Source organism: Pseudophryne corroboree, chromosome 3 (genome assembly GCF_028390025.1).
Source record: "Pseudophryne corroboree isolate aPseCor3 chromosome 3, aPseCor3.hap2, whole genome shotgun sequence".
NCBI classification, from domain to species: domain Eukaryota; kingdom Metazoa; phylum Chordata; class Amphibia; order Anura; family Myobatrachidae; genus Pseudophryne; species Pseudophryne corroboree.
Window position 1 is genome coordinate 335,667,095 of NC_086446.1, and position 17,776 is coordinate 335,684,870.

Genomic DNA, 17,776 nt, shown 5'->3' on the forward strand with positions numbered 1-17,776 from the left:
AAAACGCAGGAAAGCGATCAGATCTGCATTAGTCCCCAAGAGTGTGACTGTTCTGATGAAATTGAGATGGCTGAGAGCTCTGTGTCGGGAGATGTACAAAACATAATACAGTATATTACATGTCTGGAAAAGCCACATTTACCATGTAAAAGTCAGTTAAAACCTGATGCAACTACAATATATTAATTTAAGGGCCTGAATTAATATGTAAGATGTTGCATAGCCGTGGGAAAGCTGCTATGCTATACTGCAGGGGTGGGGAACCTTTTTTCTACCGAGGGCCATTTGGATATTTATAAAATCCTTCGGGGGCCATACAAAAATTCTCAACTTAAAAAATTACCCTGCCCCCCCCCCAGTAGGTCTGCCCCTTAGAGGTACTGTGTGTGCGTGCCAAAAAATGGGTGTGGCCAGTTAAAATGGGGACGTGATACATATATGCCCCCAATAGTGCAGTGCCAGATCTACAATTGCCCCCACAGTGCCAGGTATACAGATGCCCCCAGCAGTGCCAGGTATACAAATGCCCCCCACAGTGCCAGGTATACAGATGTCCCCACAGTGCCAGGTATACAAATGCACCCCTCCCCGCTGCTTACCGTTGCTGCTCCATTCGGCGGCGTTTCTCGTGTGTCAGGACAGGGAGGAGAGCGCGGCTGTCGGGCGGCAGCGTGTAGGACTTCAAACCGGCCGCCGGTTCGAGAGCCAATCAGAGCTCGCGGACCGGCAACCGCGGCTCCTGATTGGCTGCCGGTCCGCGAGCTCTGATTGGCTCACGAACCGGCGGCTGGTTTGAAGTCCTACACGCCGCCACCCGACATAGCCGCGGTCTCCTCCCTGTCCTGACAGCTGAGACACGCTGCCGCCGGACTGAGCGGCAGCGTGTCTCACTGACAGAAGCGGGTGGGCCGGAGCAAACGGCTTCGCGGGCCTTATACGGAGGGTAAAAATGATACACTATAGAATTATCTGCCAGACCTGACTGGTGCTAATCAAATCACATTCTACTAATCCTGAAGCTTATGCAGACTGGTGATTGGAATTCATCAGCCAGGTCCAAGAAATCTGCATCCCACGACTTTGTACAACAGTATCGGGCACACACACACACACACACACACACACACACAATCATGCTGCCGCTAAGGAAGGACTGCGAGCAATTACACAGAACCCATTCTGCACTTGCGCAGAATGGGTCTTGGACATATGCAGATCCCACACATTGGGTTTGTATGTAAACCATTGGGGTTGCGTACGAATCCAAATCAGGCCCCAAAGGCCTAATCCATGTTTGTACGCAATGCCAATGTTTACGCAACTGAGCGATTATTTGTAAACTTTGCATACGCTGCAATCGCATTGTACACACACCAAGATACCTTTGCGGAGTAATTTACAGGGACTGTTTGGGGGAGGTAATGAAGCAAAAACACAAGCATGTCACGGATGTTTTTTGCGGTATTTAAACATAGAATGTGACGGCGGATAAGAACCACTTGGCCCATCTAGTCTGCCCTTTTTTTTTTCTTCATATTTTTACATCAAACCTTATTTGAGCCTTATTTCTTTGTAAGGATATCCTTATGTCTATCCCATGCATGTTTACATTGTTCTACTGTCTCAGGTTTTGTGTGCACATGGATCCTGTTCTGCGGGATGCCGCAGAACAGGATCCGGATAGTGACACAAGGGATTTCAATGGAGAACAGTGAGGCATTGAAATCCCGCCATCCTGTAACCCGGCCCAACCGCAGCATGCTGCGGTGGGACTGCCACATATGTGTGGGCGCCTGCAGTCTCCTTGCAGCCAAGCGGTTCCCGCTAGACGTGTGTGGGCCCAGCCTCAGCCTCTACCACCTCTGCCTTCAGCTGCAATCAAGTGCATAGAGAAACATGGCATCAGCGTTGCTACTGCCGCTGTCAGTCTGCATGACCATAGACTCACTCGGATAGTCAATGTTCCTCATTATTGCGTCGATGTTGCATATGTGTACTGAGGACTTTGCAATGGCTCTGGTGGGCATCTATGGGCCTAATTCAGACTGGATCGCTGCAGCGGCAGCGATCGCAGTTTTAATCCCTATGTGGAGTGCGCGTGCTCACCCCGGGAGCCCAGTGAGATGCTAACTCTCTGGGCTGCGATCGCCTCTGCGCGGTCGTGGGGCAGGAGGGGGCATGCCAGCGGCGTTAGAACCCTGTTGTTGGGGCATGTCCAAACCGTTGGGGTCACCCAGCCTGCGAGCGCGCAGGAGCTGTGCTGGCAGGGAGCTATTAGCCAGGTGCAAAAGCATCACCGCCGTGCAATGCTTTTGCACCTGTGTGGGGGGGGTACGGCCTGACATGGTGGGCGTCCCCCCACATGTCTGAGTAAATGATTGTAGATGTGCTAAATTTAGCACATCTACGATCAGATCTGAATTACCCCCCTATATCCTTTTCTGGGCTGCAGCTTCACTTGAGATGATTAGCAGTTCCGTAACCTGAAAAAAATCGCAGCTGCGTAGGCATGTGCGTACAAACATGATTCAGGCCTTAACTTCGAATAAATACAAACCTCCATTACCATCCTCATTTCAAAATTCAAATGGGGCGATTGCACCTTTTATTGTAATAATGCAAAGAAAATGCAGCAGCTACATTAGCATAGTATTAATATCAGGGCTGGATTAAGATTTGTGGAACCTTTCCCCCCGTGTATAGTACTAGGAGTAACCCAAGTGTCCCCTCCCCCATGTCCGCAGATGACCCCATGTCCGCATGATGAACCTGATGTGATGGCATGGTTTCCAGCTCTATTCTGCATGCACAGCCAGCCTACAGCGCAGGGCAGCTCCAGAGTACTCTCAGCGGCATGGAAGTGATGTGTAACATGACGCTGATGAGCGGACTCAGTAGCCACTCTGCACTGTGCTGTATGCAGTCTGTCTATCCATGCAGAACTACGGCAGCACCCGTCTGGGAACAGGTGCAGTTGAGACATAACACAAACTGCATTTTTTACTGAACTTACACATCAAAATGTAAGCGTGTGTTCTTGCGATAACAATCTTGTGCTTTAGTGGCAGAAGAGGGGTTAAAGGGCTAGTGTAAGTTTGGGCAAAGCACAATAAGGGCATGTTCTTATCATGTCATGCTGATCACAAGAAAGATGCATATGTACCTGTTATGATGCAGACCATTTGCAAGTACTTGACCCCTGGTGTAAAGTGCAAACTGATAACAATTGGAAGCTACTTCTGATTAGTTGATTGCATCCTTCACCAGAATAGTATTCAGGGCCAGAATAAGAGGGGTTTGCAGGCTGCAACAGGGGGTGTCAACCCAGAGCATCCACTGCTGGGTATGGGCCAGTATATCTGTGTCAAAAGATAGCATCTGCAGATCTCAAGCCATTAGAGATGTCCGTTAAGATGGCGTTAATGTACATTTCTGAATAATGCCCTGACTCAGCAGGTCCCTGTGTTGATATGCCATCATTTTGTTTTTATGTTGGCTGAAAATTAAAAAGTTAAAACATGGCTCCATGTTGCCCCTGCATATTTATTTCCCTAGCCTCAGACCCACGTGACCTTTCCACAAATCTAAACATGCACGAGTGGCCAAAGTAGATAAATGTGCCAGTATGGCAGTCACCAGGTACTTTTACTGCGCAAGGTAGATAACCATACACAGTTTCTGCTAACGTACAGCTTTAATGTTTTGCATAAAGTATGCATGTATGTACTGCACATGCACACACACACACACACACACACACAAAAAAAGATTTTAAACCTACCGGTAAATCTTTTTCTTGTAGTCCGTAGAGGATGCTGGGCAGAGGCGTATCTAGCACGGGGCGAGCAGGGCACGTGCCCTGGGCGCCATGGCAGCCCCAACAGAGGGGGGCGCCACCGGCACCTGCACGGCCCACTCGCCCCATGCGTCAGGGATTCCGCCGACGCTACCCGCGGCGTTTTCCCTGTCTCCCCGGCTGCTGTGCCTGTCACAATAGACAGACAGCGGCAGCCAGGAGCCTCCCCCTACTCCCGCCCTGCAAAGTACGCGATTGCGCGATCGCGACCGCGGAGGTGCGCGCATGCGCACCTCCGCGGTCGCGCGCGCGCATGCGCGACCTCGGGGGGGTACGCTGTCCCTGAACAGTGCAACCTCAGGTGAGCGGGCCGGGGTAAACTTTATACTTTCTTGCAGTGTCGGTACAGGGGAGGGAAGGGGGTGCGGGACATTGTGTGTGTGTGTTAAGTGTGTGTATGTGGGACATTGTTCTTGTGGGACAGTGTGTGTGTGTGTTAATTGTGTGTGTGTGTGTGTGTGTGGGACAGTGTGCATGTGTGTTGTGTGTGGGACAGTGTGTGTGTGTTAATTGTGTGTGTGTGTGTGTGTGTGTGTGTGTGTGTGTGTGTGTGTGTGTGTGTGGGACAGTGTGAGTGTGTTAATTGTGTGTGTGGGACAGTTTGAGTGTGTGTTAATTGTGTGTGTGTGGGACAGTGTGCGTGTGTTAATTGTGTGAGTGTGTGACAGTGTGAGTGTGTTAATTGTGTGTGTGTGGGACAGTGTGAATGTGTGTTAATTGTGTGTGTGTGGGACAGTGTGAATGTGTGTTAATTGTGTGTGTGTGGGACAGTGTGAATGTGTGTTAATTGTGTGTGTGGGACAGTGTGAGTGTGTGTTAATTGTGTGTGTGGGACAGTGTGAGTGTGTTAATTGTGTGTGTGTGTGTGTGTGTGTGTGTGTGTGTGTGTGTGTGTGTGTGTGTGTGTGTGTGTGTGACAGTGTGAATGTGTGTTAATTGTGTGGGTGTGTTAATTGTGTGTGTGTGACAATGTGAGTGTGTGTTAATTGTGTGTGTGTGTTATTTGTGTGTGTGGGACAGTGTGCGTGCGTGTGTGTTAATTGTGTGTGTGGGACAGTGTGCGTGTGTGTTAATTGTGTGTGTGTGTGTTAATTGTCCCGGAGGTTATTGGCGTCTGTAGTGTGCGCCCCGTCCTCCTCCGCTGCCGCTGACAGGAGCGGTGGTGTGCGGCTCTCCCCCTCCTCCGCCGGCTCCGTCCTCCCGTCGTGGCCCTGCAGTGTGTGCCGGTCTCCCCAGCAGCAGCAGCAGGTTAGTCTCTCTCTCTCTCTCCCCCCCCCTCCTCCTCCCCCCCCCCCTCTCTCTCTCTCTCTCTCTCTCTCCTCCTGTGGATTGAATTTTGTAAGTATCATTTTCATTTTTACAGGTACCCCTATTGGATTCTACTGGACAAGTAGACGTGATCGGCGTGGGATGTAGGTAAGTAATCTGTCTCTCATTTTTACAGGTACCCCTATTGGATTCTACTGCACAAGTGGACGTGACCAGCGTGGGATGTAGGTAAGTAATCTGTCTCTCATTTTTACAGGTACCCCTATTGAATTCTACTGGACAAGTGGACGTGACCAGCGTGGGATGTAGGTAAGTAATCTGTCTCTCATTTTTACAGGTACCCCTATTGGATTCTACTGGACAAGTGGACGTGACCAGCGTGGGATGTAGGTAAGTAATCTGTCTCTCATTTTTACAGGTACCCCTATTGAATTCTACTGGACAAGTGGACGTGACCAGCGTGGGATGTAGGTAAGTAATCTGTCTCTCATTTTTACAGATTCCCCTACTGGATTCTACTGACAAGTGGACGTGATCGGCGTGGGATGTAGGTAAGTAATCTGTCTCTCATTTTTACAGCTACCCCTATTGAATTCTACTGGACAAGTGGACGTGATCGGCGTGGGATGTAGGTAAGTAATCTGTCTCTCATTTTTACAGATTCCCCTACTGGATTCTACTGGACAAGTGGACGTGACCAGCGTGGGATGTAGGTAAGTAATCTGTCTCTCATTTTTACAGGTACCCCTATTGAATTCTACTGGACAAGTGGACGTGACCAGCGTGGGATGTAGGTAAGTAATCTGTCTCTCATTTTTACAGGTACCCCTATTGGATTCTACTGGACAAGTGGACGTGACCGGCGTGGGATGTAGGTAAGTAATCTGTCTCTCATTTTTACAGATTCCCCTACTGGATTCTACTGGACAAGTGGACGTGACCGGCGTGGGATGTAGGTAAGTAATCTGTCTCTCATTTTTACAGATTCCCCTACTGGATTCTACTGGACAAGTGGACGTAACCAGCGTGGGATGTAGGTAAGTAATCTGTCTCTCATTTTTACAGGTACCCCTATTGAATTCTACTGGACAAGTGGACGTGACCAGCGTGGGATGTAGGTAAGTAATCTGTCTCTCATTTTTACAGGTACCCCTATTGGATTCTACTGGACAAGTGGACGTGACCGGCGTGGGATGTAGGTAAGTAATCTGTCTCTCATTTTTACAGATTCCCCTACTGGATTCTACTGGACAAGTGGACGTGACTGGCGTGGGAGGTAGGTAAGTAATCTGTCTCTCATTTTTACAGATTCCCCTACTGGATTCTACTGGACAAGTGGACGTGACCGGCGTGGGATATAGGTAAGTATGTGTGAGTGTGTCAGTGTGTTTTAATAAATTTTTACTGTCACGGTGTGTGAGTTGTGTTTTTATTTGGGTATTTTTTCTGTTGTAGAACTACAGGTACCGGCGGGCCCGCTATTTCCCTGCATGTTGGTACTTGAGGTTCTCCAAGTACCAGCAAGCGGGGGAGGCTTTCTGGGCCTTGTAGTTCCAGAACAAAAAACAATATTCTTTTTTTACTTATATGGCTATCAGCCTCCCATCCACAGCCCACGGATGGGGGGGACAGCCTCGGGCTTCACCCCTGGCCCTTGGGTGCCTGGAGGGGGGGTGACCCCTTGATTTAAGGGGTCCCCACTCCTCCAGGGAACCCCGGCCAGTGGTGACTAGTTGGGGGGGTAATGCCACGGCCGCAGGGACCTACATAAATGTGTCCCCCGGCTGTGGCATTATGTCCCTGGCTAGTGGAGCCTGGTGCTGGTTTTAAATATACGGGGGGGACCCCTACATCTTTTGTCCCCCGTATTTTTGGAACCAGGACCGGACTAAGAGCCCGATGCTGGTTGTCTAAATACGGGGAACCCCTGTCCAATTTTTTCCCAGTATTTAAACAACCAGGACCGGCTCAAAGAGCCCGAGGCTGGTGATACTTAGGAGGGGGGACCTCACTCAGTTTTTTTTTTACATTTTTAACCCATTCAGACCCTTCTCCATTAAGTTAATGGAAGCCCTGGACAACAAAATTGCATTCATGTCCTCCTCCCACTCCCTTCCCAGTCCCAAACACAAATTATTATTTTTTTCTATAAAAATGTACAATATATTACAAGTATGATGAGCAGGCATGCAGCGGGCATTGGCGGCTTTGGACTGAGTTGCAAATTAGTGGCGGAGGGCTGGGTCAGTTGATGGTGGGCGAGTTTGTAAGCCATTGGTGGTGGCAGCGGGCATCGGCTCAGAGGCAGTGGCGGGCATTGGCTCGGTGGCGGTAGGGGTCATCGGCAGGATTCGGCAGACATTATGGCTGTAGTGCCTCACCGTACGCCACTGACCTCACCGCACGCCACTGGTGTGTGGGACAGTGTGCGTGTGTGTAAATTGTGTGTGTGGGACAGTGTGAGTGTGTGTTAATTGTGTGTGTGTGGAACAGTGTCAGTGTGTGTAAATTTTTGCAGTCCAGTGTGTGTGTGTGTGGGGGAGAGGAAAGTAAGAGAATGTGTGTGTGTAGTCTGAGTGGGTGTGTGTAGGATTTGGGGGTGGCCAGTCTGTGTGTGTGTAATCAGTGTGTGTGGGATGTACTAATGGCCATTTACCGAAGAGAGATATGTATTAAACCACGGGCACTGAGATGCCCTTCTCACTCACCATCCAGCTGGGTGGGCGAGCCGGGCGGGTGGAAAGCCAGCAGCAGGGGCAGCATGCCGGATATCAGCAGCCGAGGGTAGGGGCTGTAATGCACGTGCGGAGCCCAAAGCCGGAGATCAGCAGCATGTTGACCGGCAATAAGCAGCTTCTGCTTCCGCGTTCAACATGCTGCTGATCTCCGGCTTTGGGCTACGCAGGGTTCGGGGGATGGGTGTCCGCTGCCGGTGTACTGCAGCTCCGGGGGTACGGGCTCCGGAGGCTTTCAGCACTGTTGAATATCCAGCTGCCTCAAGTATGTACAGCCCGCACCCTCTGCTGCTGATATCCGGCATGCTGCTGCTGGCTGTCCCCCCGCCCGGCTCGGCCACACAGCTGTATGGTGAGAAGGGCATCTCAGTTCCTGAGGTTTAACACATATGCCTCAGAAAATGGCCTCTGCGGTAAACGATACTAATGCTTACCGTGATAGTAACAGCGGGGAGGAAGGCGCACATCGGGATCCTGCAGCATGAAACAAGAACCCCTTCGGAGCGCAGCAGACCACACTGAAAAGGGTGCATACCCGGTGCGGTGCTCTGCATCCCGGGTGGTGCCGAAGATGTGGAGTGTCGGAGGTGGCAGAAGCGCCGCAGCTTGGGGTGAGAAACCGCTGCAGCCCTTCCGCTGCTAAACTCTGCAATTAGTCTATTAAGGGGGTGGGCTCCCCTCATCATAGTGCCCCACAGGCCATGTTAATTCTGGGGGTAGGATCCCCTAACTCTATAATGGGAATTTTGGCTCATATCATGTGCTGTAACGTGAATTTTAGCTCATACCGTGTGCTATAATGTGAATTTCGGCTCATACTCTGTGGGGTAATGTGAATTTTAGCTCATTCCGTGTGCTGTAATGTGAATTTCGGCTCATACCGTGTGCTGTAATGTGAATTTTGGCTCATACCATGTGGGGTAATGTGAATTTTGGCTCATACCATGTGGAGTAATGTGAATTTTGGCTCATACCGTGTGCTATAATGTGAATTTCGGCTCATACCGTGTGCTATAATGTGAATTTTGGCTCATACCAGGTGGGGTAATGTGAATTTCGGCTCATACTGTGTGCTATAATGTGAATGTCGGCTCATGCCGTGTGGGGCAATGTGAATTTCGGCTCATACTGTGTGCTATAATGTGAATTTCGGCTCATACCGTGTGCTATAATGTGAAAGGGGCACCAGTACTAGATAGTATAAGGGGTCCTACTACACTGAAGGACACGCCCCTTTTGAGTGACCACGCCCCTTTTCCGGGGCGCGCGCGCGCCTTCGGCGCGCGCATAATTGCTGTCTGCACTCTTTCATTCCACCTTCAAAAATTCAACTTCGACCACTGCACCTACATACACACCCTGACATCTTTATATGCAGTGACACCGGTGGCGTCTGCACATACTTTCCTTTTGTATTTTTTTTTTTATTATTATCATTTTATTAATTTATTATTTTTATAAATGGTTTTTTTTTGTTTTTTTTTTTTGTTTTTTTTTTTTGGGGGGGGGGGGGGGGGCGCCATTATTGATCTTGCCCTGGGCTCCAAAAACCCTAGTTACGCCTCTGATGCTGGGACTCCGTAAGGACCATGGGGATAGACGGGCTCCGCAGGAGACATGGGCACTTTAAGTAAGACTTTGACTCTGGGTGTGCACTGGCTCCTCCGTCTATGCCCCTCCTCCAGACCTCAGTTAGAGAAACTGTGCCCAGAGGAGACGGACAGTACAAGGAAAGGATTTTTGTAATCCAAGGGCAAGATTCATACCAGCCACACCAATCACACCGTATAACTTGTGATATACTACCCAGTTAACAGTATGAAAAACAACATAGCATCAGTCCAAGACCGAGGAAACTATAACATAACCCTTATGTAAGCAATAACTATATATAAGTGTTGCAGAAGTAGTCCGCACTTGGGACGGGCGCCCAGCATCCTCTACGGACTACGAGAAAAAGATTTACCGGTAGGTTAAAAAACTTATTTTCTCTGACGTCCTAGTGGATGCTGGGACTCCGTCAGGACCATGGGGATTAGCGGCTCCGCAGGAGACAGGGCACAAAAATAAAAGCTTTAGGACTAGGTGGTGTGCACTGGCTCCTCCCCCTATGACCCTCCTCCAAGCCTCAGTTAGGTTTTTGTGCCCGTCCGAGCAGGGTGCAATCTAGGTGGCTCTCCTAAAGAGCTGCTTAGAAAAAGTTATTAGGTTTTTTATTTTCAGTGAGTCCTGCTGGCAACAGGCTCACTGCAACGAGGGACTTAGGGGAGAAGAAGTGAACTCACCTGCGTGCAGGATGGATTGGCTTCTTAGGCTACTGGACACCATTAGCTCCAGAGGGATCGAACACAGGCCCAGCCATGGAGTCCGGTCCCGGAGCCGCGCCGCCGACCCCCTTGCAGATGCCGAAAAGTGAAGAGGTCCAGAAACCGGCGGCAGAAGACTTTTCAGTCTTCATGAGGTAGCGCACAGCACTGCAGCTGTGCGCCATTGTTGTCAGCACACTTCACACCAGCGGTCACTGAGGGTGCAGGGCGCTGGGGGGGGGCGCCCTGGGCAGCAATGATAATACCTTGTTCTGGCTAAAAATACATCACATATAGCCCCTGGGGCTATATGGATGTATTTAACCCCTGCCAGGTCTCACAAACACCGGGAGAAGAGCCCGCCGAAATAGGGGGCGGGGCCTATCTCCTCAGCACACAGCGCCATTTTCCTGCACAGCTCCGCTGCGAGGAAGGCTCCCAGGACTCTCCCCTGCACTGCACTACAGAAACAGGGTAAAAAAACAGAGAGGGGGGGCACTTTTTTGGCGATATTGTTATATTAAGCTGCTATAAAGGAAACAACACTTCTGTAGGGTTGTTCCTATATATTTATAGCGCTTGGGTGTGTGCTGGCAAACTCTCCCTCTGTCTCCCCAAAGGGCTAGTGGGGTCCTGTCTTCGATAAGAGCATTCCCTGTGTGTCTGCTGTGTGTCGGTATGTGTGTGTCGACATGTATGAGGACGATGTTGGTGTGGAGGCGGAGCAATTGCCGGTAATGGTGATGTCACCCCCTAGGGAGTCGACACCGGAATGGATGGCTTTGTTTATGGAATTACGTGATAATGTCAGCACGTTACAAAAATCAGTTGACGACATGAGACGGCCGGCAAACCAGTTAGTACCTGTCCAGGCGTCTCAGACACCGTCAGGGGCTGTAAAACGCCCTTTACCTCAGTCGGTCGACACAGACCCAGACACGGACACCGAATCTAGTGTCGACGGTGAAGAAACAAACGTATTTTCCAGTAGGGCCACACGTTATATGATCACGGCAATGAAGGAGGCTTTGCATATCTCTGATACTGCAAGTACCACAAAATGGGGTATTATGTGGGGTCTGAAAAAACTACCTGTAGTTTTTCCTGAATCAGAGGAATTGAATGAAGTGTGTGATGAAGCGTGGGTTAACCCCGATAGAAAACTGCTAATTTCAAAGACGTTATTGGCATTATATCCTTTCCCGCCAGAGGTTAGGGCGCGATGGGAAACACCCCCTAGGGTGGATAAGGCACTCACACGCTTATCAAAACAAGTGGCGTTACCGTCTCCTGAAACGGCCGCCCTCAAGGATCCAGCTGATAGGAGGCTGGAAACTACCCTGAAAAGTATGTACACTCATACTGGTGTTATACTGCGACCAGCCATCGCCTCTGCATGGATGTGCAGTGCTGGGGTGGTTTGGTCGGATTCCCTGACTGAAAATATTGATACCCTGGATAGGGACAGTATTTTATTGACTATAGAGCAATTAAAGGATGCTTTTCTTTATATGCGAGATGCTCAGAGGGATATTTGCACTCTGGCATCGAGAGTAAGTGCGATGTCCATATCTGCCAGAAGAAGTTTATGGACGCGACAGTGGTCAGGTGATGCGGATTCCAAACGGCATATGGAAGTATTGCCGTATAAAGGGGAGGAATTATTTGGGGTCGGTCTATCGGATTTGGTGGCCACGGCAACAGCCGGGAAATCCACCTTTTTACCTCAGGTCCCCTCCCAACAGAAAAAGACACCGTCTTTTCAGCCGCAGTCCTTTCGTTCCTATAAGAACAAGCGGGCAAAAGGACAGTCATATCTGCCCCGAGGCAAAGGAAAGGGTAAGAGAGTGCACCAAGCAGCTCCCTCCCAGGAGCAGAAGCCCTCCCCGGCTTCTGCAAAGCCCTCAGCATGACGTTGGGGCTTTACAAGCGGACTCAGGGGCGGTGGGGGGTCGACTCAAGAATTTCAGCGCACAGTGGGCTCACTCACAGGTGGACCCCTGGATCCTGCAGGTAGTATCTCAGGGTTACAGGTTGGAATTCGAGAAGTCTCCCCCTCGCCGGTTCCTAAAGTCTGCTCTGCCAACGTCTCCCTCAGACAGGGCGACGGTATTGGAAGCCATTCACAAGCTGTATTCTCAGCAGGTGATAGTCAAGGTACCCCTCCTACAACAGGGAAAGGGGTATTATTCCACACTATTTGTGGTACCGAAGCCGGACGGCTCGGTAAGACCTATTCTAAATCTGAAATCTTTGAACCTGTACATACAAAAATTCAAGTTCAAGATGGAGTCACTCAGAGCAGTGATAGCGAATCTGGAAGAAGGGGACTTTATGGTGTCCCTGGACATCAAGGATGCTTACCTGCATGTCCCAATTTGCCCTTCACATCAAGGGTACCTCAGGTTCGTGGTGCAAAACTGTTATTATCAGTTTCAGACGCTGCCGTTTGGATTGTCCACGGCACCTCGGGTCTTTACCAAGGTAATGGCCGAAATGATGTTTCTTCTGCGAAGAAAAGGCGTATTAATTATCCCTTACTTGGACGATCTCCTGATAAGGGCAAGGTCCAGAGAACAGCTGGGGGACGTAGTAGCACTAACCCAAGTAGTGCTGCAACAGCACGGGTGGATTCTGAATTTTCCAAAATCTCAATTGACCCCGACGACACGTCTGCTGTTCCTGGGAATGATTCTGGACACGGTTCAAAAAAAGGTGTTTCTTCCGGAGGAGAAAGCCAGGGAGTTATACGAACTTGTCAGGAACCTCCTAAAACCAGGAAAAGTGTCTGTGCATCAATGCACAAGAGTCCTGGGAAAAATGGTGGCTTCTTACGAAGCGATTCCATTCGGCAGATTCCACGCACGAACTTTTCAGTGGGATCTGCTGGACAAATGGTCCGGATCGCATCTGCAGATGCATCAGCGGATAACTTTGTCTCCACGGACAAGGGTGTCTCTTCTGTGGTGGTTGCAGAGTGCTCATCTGTTAGAGGGCCGCAGATTCTGCATACAGGACTGGGTCCTGGTGACCACGGATGCCAGTCTGAGAGGCTGGGGAGCGGTCACACAGGGAAGAAACTTCCAGGGAGTGTGGTCAAGCCTGGAGATGTCTCTTCACATAAATATACTGGAGCTAAGAGCGATTTACAATGCTCTAAGCCTGGCAAAACCCCTGCTTCAGGGTCAGCCGGTGTTGATCCAGTCGGACAACATCACGGCAGTCGCCCACGTAAACAGACAGGGCGGCACAAGAAGCAGGAGGGCAATGGCAGAAGCTGCAAGGATTCTTCGCTGGGCGGAAGATCATGTGATAGCACTGTCAGCAGTGTTCATTCCGGGAGTGGACAACTGGGAAGCGGACTTCCTCAGCAGACACGATCTACACCCGGGAGAGTGGGGACTTCATCCAGAAGTCTTCCACATGATTGTGAACCGTTGGGAAAAACCAAAGGTGGATATGATGGCGTCCCGCCTCAACAAAAAACTGGACAGGTATTGCGCCAGGTCAAGAGACCCTCAGGCAATAGCTGTGGACGCTCTGGTAACACCGTGGGTGATCCAGTCAGTGTATGTGTTTCCTCCTCTGCCTCTCATACCAAAAGTACTGAGAATTATACGGCAAAGGGGAGTAAGAACGATACTCGTGGCTCCGGATTGGCCAAGAAGAACTTGGTACCCGGAACTTCAGGAGATGCTCACGGAAGATCCGTGGCCTCTACCTCTAAGACGGGACCTGCTTCAGCAGGGACCGTGTCTATTCCAAGACTTACCGCGGCTGCGTTTGACGGCATGGCGGTTGAACGCCGAATTCTAAGGGAAAAAGGCATTCCGGAAGAGGTCATCCCTACCCTGGTAAAAGCCAGGAAGGAGGTGACTGCACAACATTATCACCGCATTTGGAGAAAATATGTTGCGTGGTGTGAGGCCAGGAAGGCCCCGACGGAGGAATTTCAACTGGGTCGATTCCTACATTTCCTGCAAACAGGATTGTCTATGGGCCTCAAATTAGGGTCCATTAAGGTTCAAATTTCGGCCCTGTCGATTTTCTTCCAGAAAGAATTGGCTTCAGTTCCTGAAGTCCAGACTTTTGTAAAAGGAGTACTACATATACAGCCCCCGGTTGTGCCCCCAGTGGCTCCGTGGGATCTTAATGTAGTTTTGGATTTTCTCAAATCCCATTGGTTTGAGCCACTCAAATCGGTGGATTTGAAATATCTTACATGGAAAGTAACCATGCTACTGGCCCTGGCTTCAGCCAGGAGAGTGTCAGAATTGGCGGCTTTATCGTATAAAAGCCCATATCTGATTTTCCATTCGGACAGGGCAGAACTGCGGACGCGTCCTCAGTTTCTGCCTAAGGTGGTTTCAGCGTTTCACCTGAACCAGCCTATTGTGGTGCCTGCGGCTACTAGCGATTTGGAGGATTCCAAGTTGCTGGACGTTGTCAGGGCATTGAAAATATATATTTCAAGGACGGCTGGAGTCAGAAAATCTGACTCGCTGTTTATACTGTATGCACCCAACAAGCTGGGTGCTCCTGCTTCTAAGCAGACGATTGCTCGTTGGATTTGTAGCACAATTCAACTTGCACATTCTGTGGCAGGCCTACCACAGCCTAAATCTATCAAGGCCCATTCCACAAGGAAGGTGGGCTCATCTTGGGCGGCTGCCCGAGGGGTCTCGGCATTACAACTCTGCCGAGCAGCTACGTGGTCGGGGGAGAACACGTTTGTAAAATTCTACAAATTTGATACCCTGGCTAAAGAGGACCTGGAGTTCTCTCATTCGGTGCTGCAGAGTCATCCGCACTCTCCCGCCCGTTTGGGAGCTTTGGTATAATCCCCATGGTCCTGACGGAGTCCCAGCATCCACTAGGACGTCAGAGAAAATAAGATTTTACTTACCGATAAATCTATTTCTCGTAGTCCGTAGTGGATGCTGGGCGCCCATCCCAAGTGCGGATTGTCTGCAATACTTGTACATAGTTATTGTTACAAAAAAATCGGGTTGTTATTGTTGTGAGCCGTCTGTTCAGAGGCTCCTACGTTTGTCATACTGTTAACTGGGTTCAGATCACAAGTTGTACGGTGTGATTGGTGTGGCTGGTATGAGTCTTACCCGGGATTCAAAATCCTTCCTTATTGTGTACGCTCGTCCGGGCACAGTATCCTAACTGAGGCTTGGAGGAGGGTCATAGGGGGAGGAGCCAGTGCACACCACCTAGTCCTAAAGCTTTTATTTTTGTGCCCTGTCTCCTGCGGAGCCGCTAATCCCCATGGTCCTGACGGAGTCCCAGCATCCACTACGGACTACGAGAAATAGATTTATCGGTAAGTAAAATCTTATTTTCTCTAACGTCCTAGAGGATGCTGGGATTCCGTAAGGACCATGGGGATTATACCAAAGCTCCCAAACGGGCGGGAGAGTGCGGATGACTCTGCAGCACCGATTGAGCAAACAGGAGGTCCTCCTCAGCCAGGGTATCAAACTTATAGAACTTTGCAAAGGTGTTTGACCCCGACCAAGTAGCAGCTCGGCACAGCTGTAGTGCCGAGACCCCCTCGGGCAGCCACCCAAGAATAGCCCACCTTCCTAGTGAAATGGGCCTTAACCGATTTTGGTAACGGCAATCCTGCCGTAGAATGCGCCTGCTGAATCGTGTTACAGATCCAGCGAGCAATAGTCTGCTTTGAAGCAGGGCCGCCAACTTTGTTGGCTGCATACAGGACAAACAGTGCTTCTGTTTTTCTGATCCTAGCCGTTCTGGCCACATAAATCTTCAAAGCCCTGATCACATCAAGGGACTCGGAATCCTCCAAGTCACGTGTAGCCACAGGCACGACAATAGGTTGGTTCATATGAAAGGATGAGACCACCTTAGGCAGGAATTGAGGCCAAGTCCGCAATTCCGCTCTATCCATATGAAAAACCAAATAGGGGCTTTTATGTGATAAAGCCGCCAATTCCGAAACTCACCTAGCCGAAGCCAAGGCTAACAACATGACCACCTTCCAGGTGAGATATTTCCACTCCACTGTCTTAAGTGGTTCAAACCAATGTGACTTAAGGAAACTTAACACCACGTTAAGGTCCCAAGGCGCCACCGGAAATACAAAAGGAGGCTGAATATGCAGTACTCCCTTCAAAAAAGTCTGTACTTCAGGTAATGAGGCCAATTTCTTTTGAAAGGAAATGGATAAGGGCGAAATCTGAACTTTTAATTGAGCCTAATTTTAGGCCCAAATTCACTCCAGTTTGTAGGAAGTGAAGAAAACGGCCCAGGTGGAATTCTTCCGTAGGAGCATTCCTGGCCTCACACCAAGAAACATATTTTCTCCATATTCGGTGATAATGCTTAGATGTCACGTCCTTCCTAGCCTTTATTAGCGTAGGAATGACCTCATCCGGAATACCTCTTTCCGCTAGGATCCGGCGTTCAACCGCCATGCCGTCAAAACGCAGCCGCGGTAAGTCTTGGAACAGACAGGGACCTTGTTGTAACAAATCCTGCCTTAGAGGAAGAGGCCACGGATCTTCTGTGAGCATTTCTTACAGATCCGGATACCAGGTCCTTCGTGGCCAATCTGGAACAATGAGAATTGTTCTCACTCCTCTTTTTCTTATTATCCTCAACACCTTGGGTATGAGAGGAAGAGGAGGAAACACATATACCGACTGGAACACCCACGGTGTCACTAGGGCATCCACAGCTACCGCCTGAGGGTATCTTGACCTGGCGCAATACCTTTGTAGCTTTTTGTTGAGACGGGATGCCATCATGTCTATTTGGTGCAATCTGCGCGAAGACTTCCTGACGAAGTCCCCACTCTCCCGGATGCAGATCGTGTCTGCTGAGGCAGTCTGCTTCCCAGTTGTCCACTCTAAGAATGAACACTGCTGACAGAGCGCTTACATGATTCTCCGCCCAGCGAAGAACTATGGTGGCTTCCGCCATTGCCACTCTGCTCCTTGTGCCGCCTTGGCGGTTTACATGAGCTACAGCGGTGATGTTGTCTGACTGGATCAGAACTGGTCGATTGCGAAGTAAGATCTCCGCTTGACGTAGGGCGTTGTATATGGCCCTTAGTTCCAGGATGTTGATGTGAAGACAAGTCTCTTGACTTGACCAAAGTCCTTGGAAATGTCTTCCCTGTGTGACCGCTCCCCAACCTCGGAGGCTCGCGTCCGTGGTCACCAGGATCCAGTCCTGAATGCCGAACCTGCGGCCCTCTAGAAGGTGAGCACTGTTTAGCCACCACAGGAGAGATACTCTGGCCCTGGGGGACAGGGTGATTCGCTGATGCAATTGCAGATACGACCCGGAGCATTTGGCCAATAGGTCCCATTGGAAGGCCCTTGCATGGAATCTGCCGTATGGAATGGCTTCGTATGTTGCCACCATCTTTCCCAGAACTTGAGTGCAATGATGTACTGACACTTGTTTTGGTTTCAACAAGTTCATGACTAGTGTCATGAGTTCCTGCGCTTTTTCCTTCGGAAGAAAAACCCTTTTCTGGTCTGTGTCCAGAATCATGCCCAAGAAGGGCAGACGAGTTGTAGGATTCAGCTGCGACTTTGGAATATCGAGAATCCAGCCGTGTCGCTGTA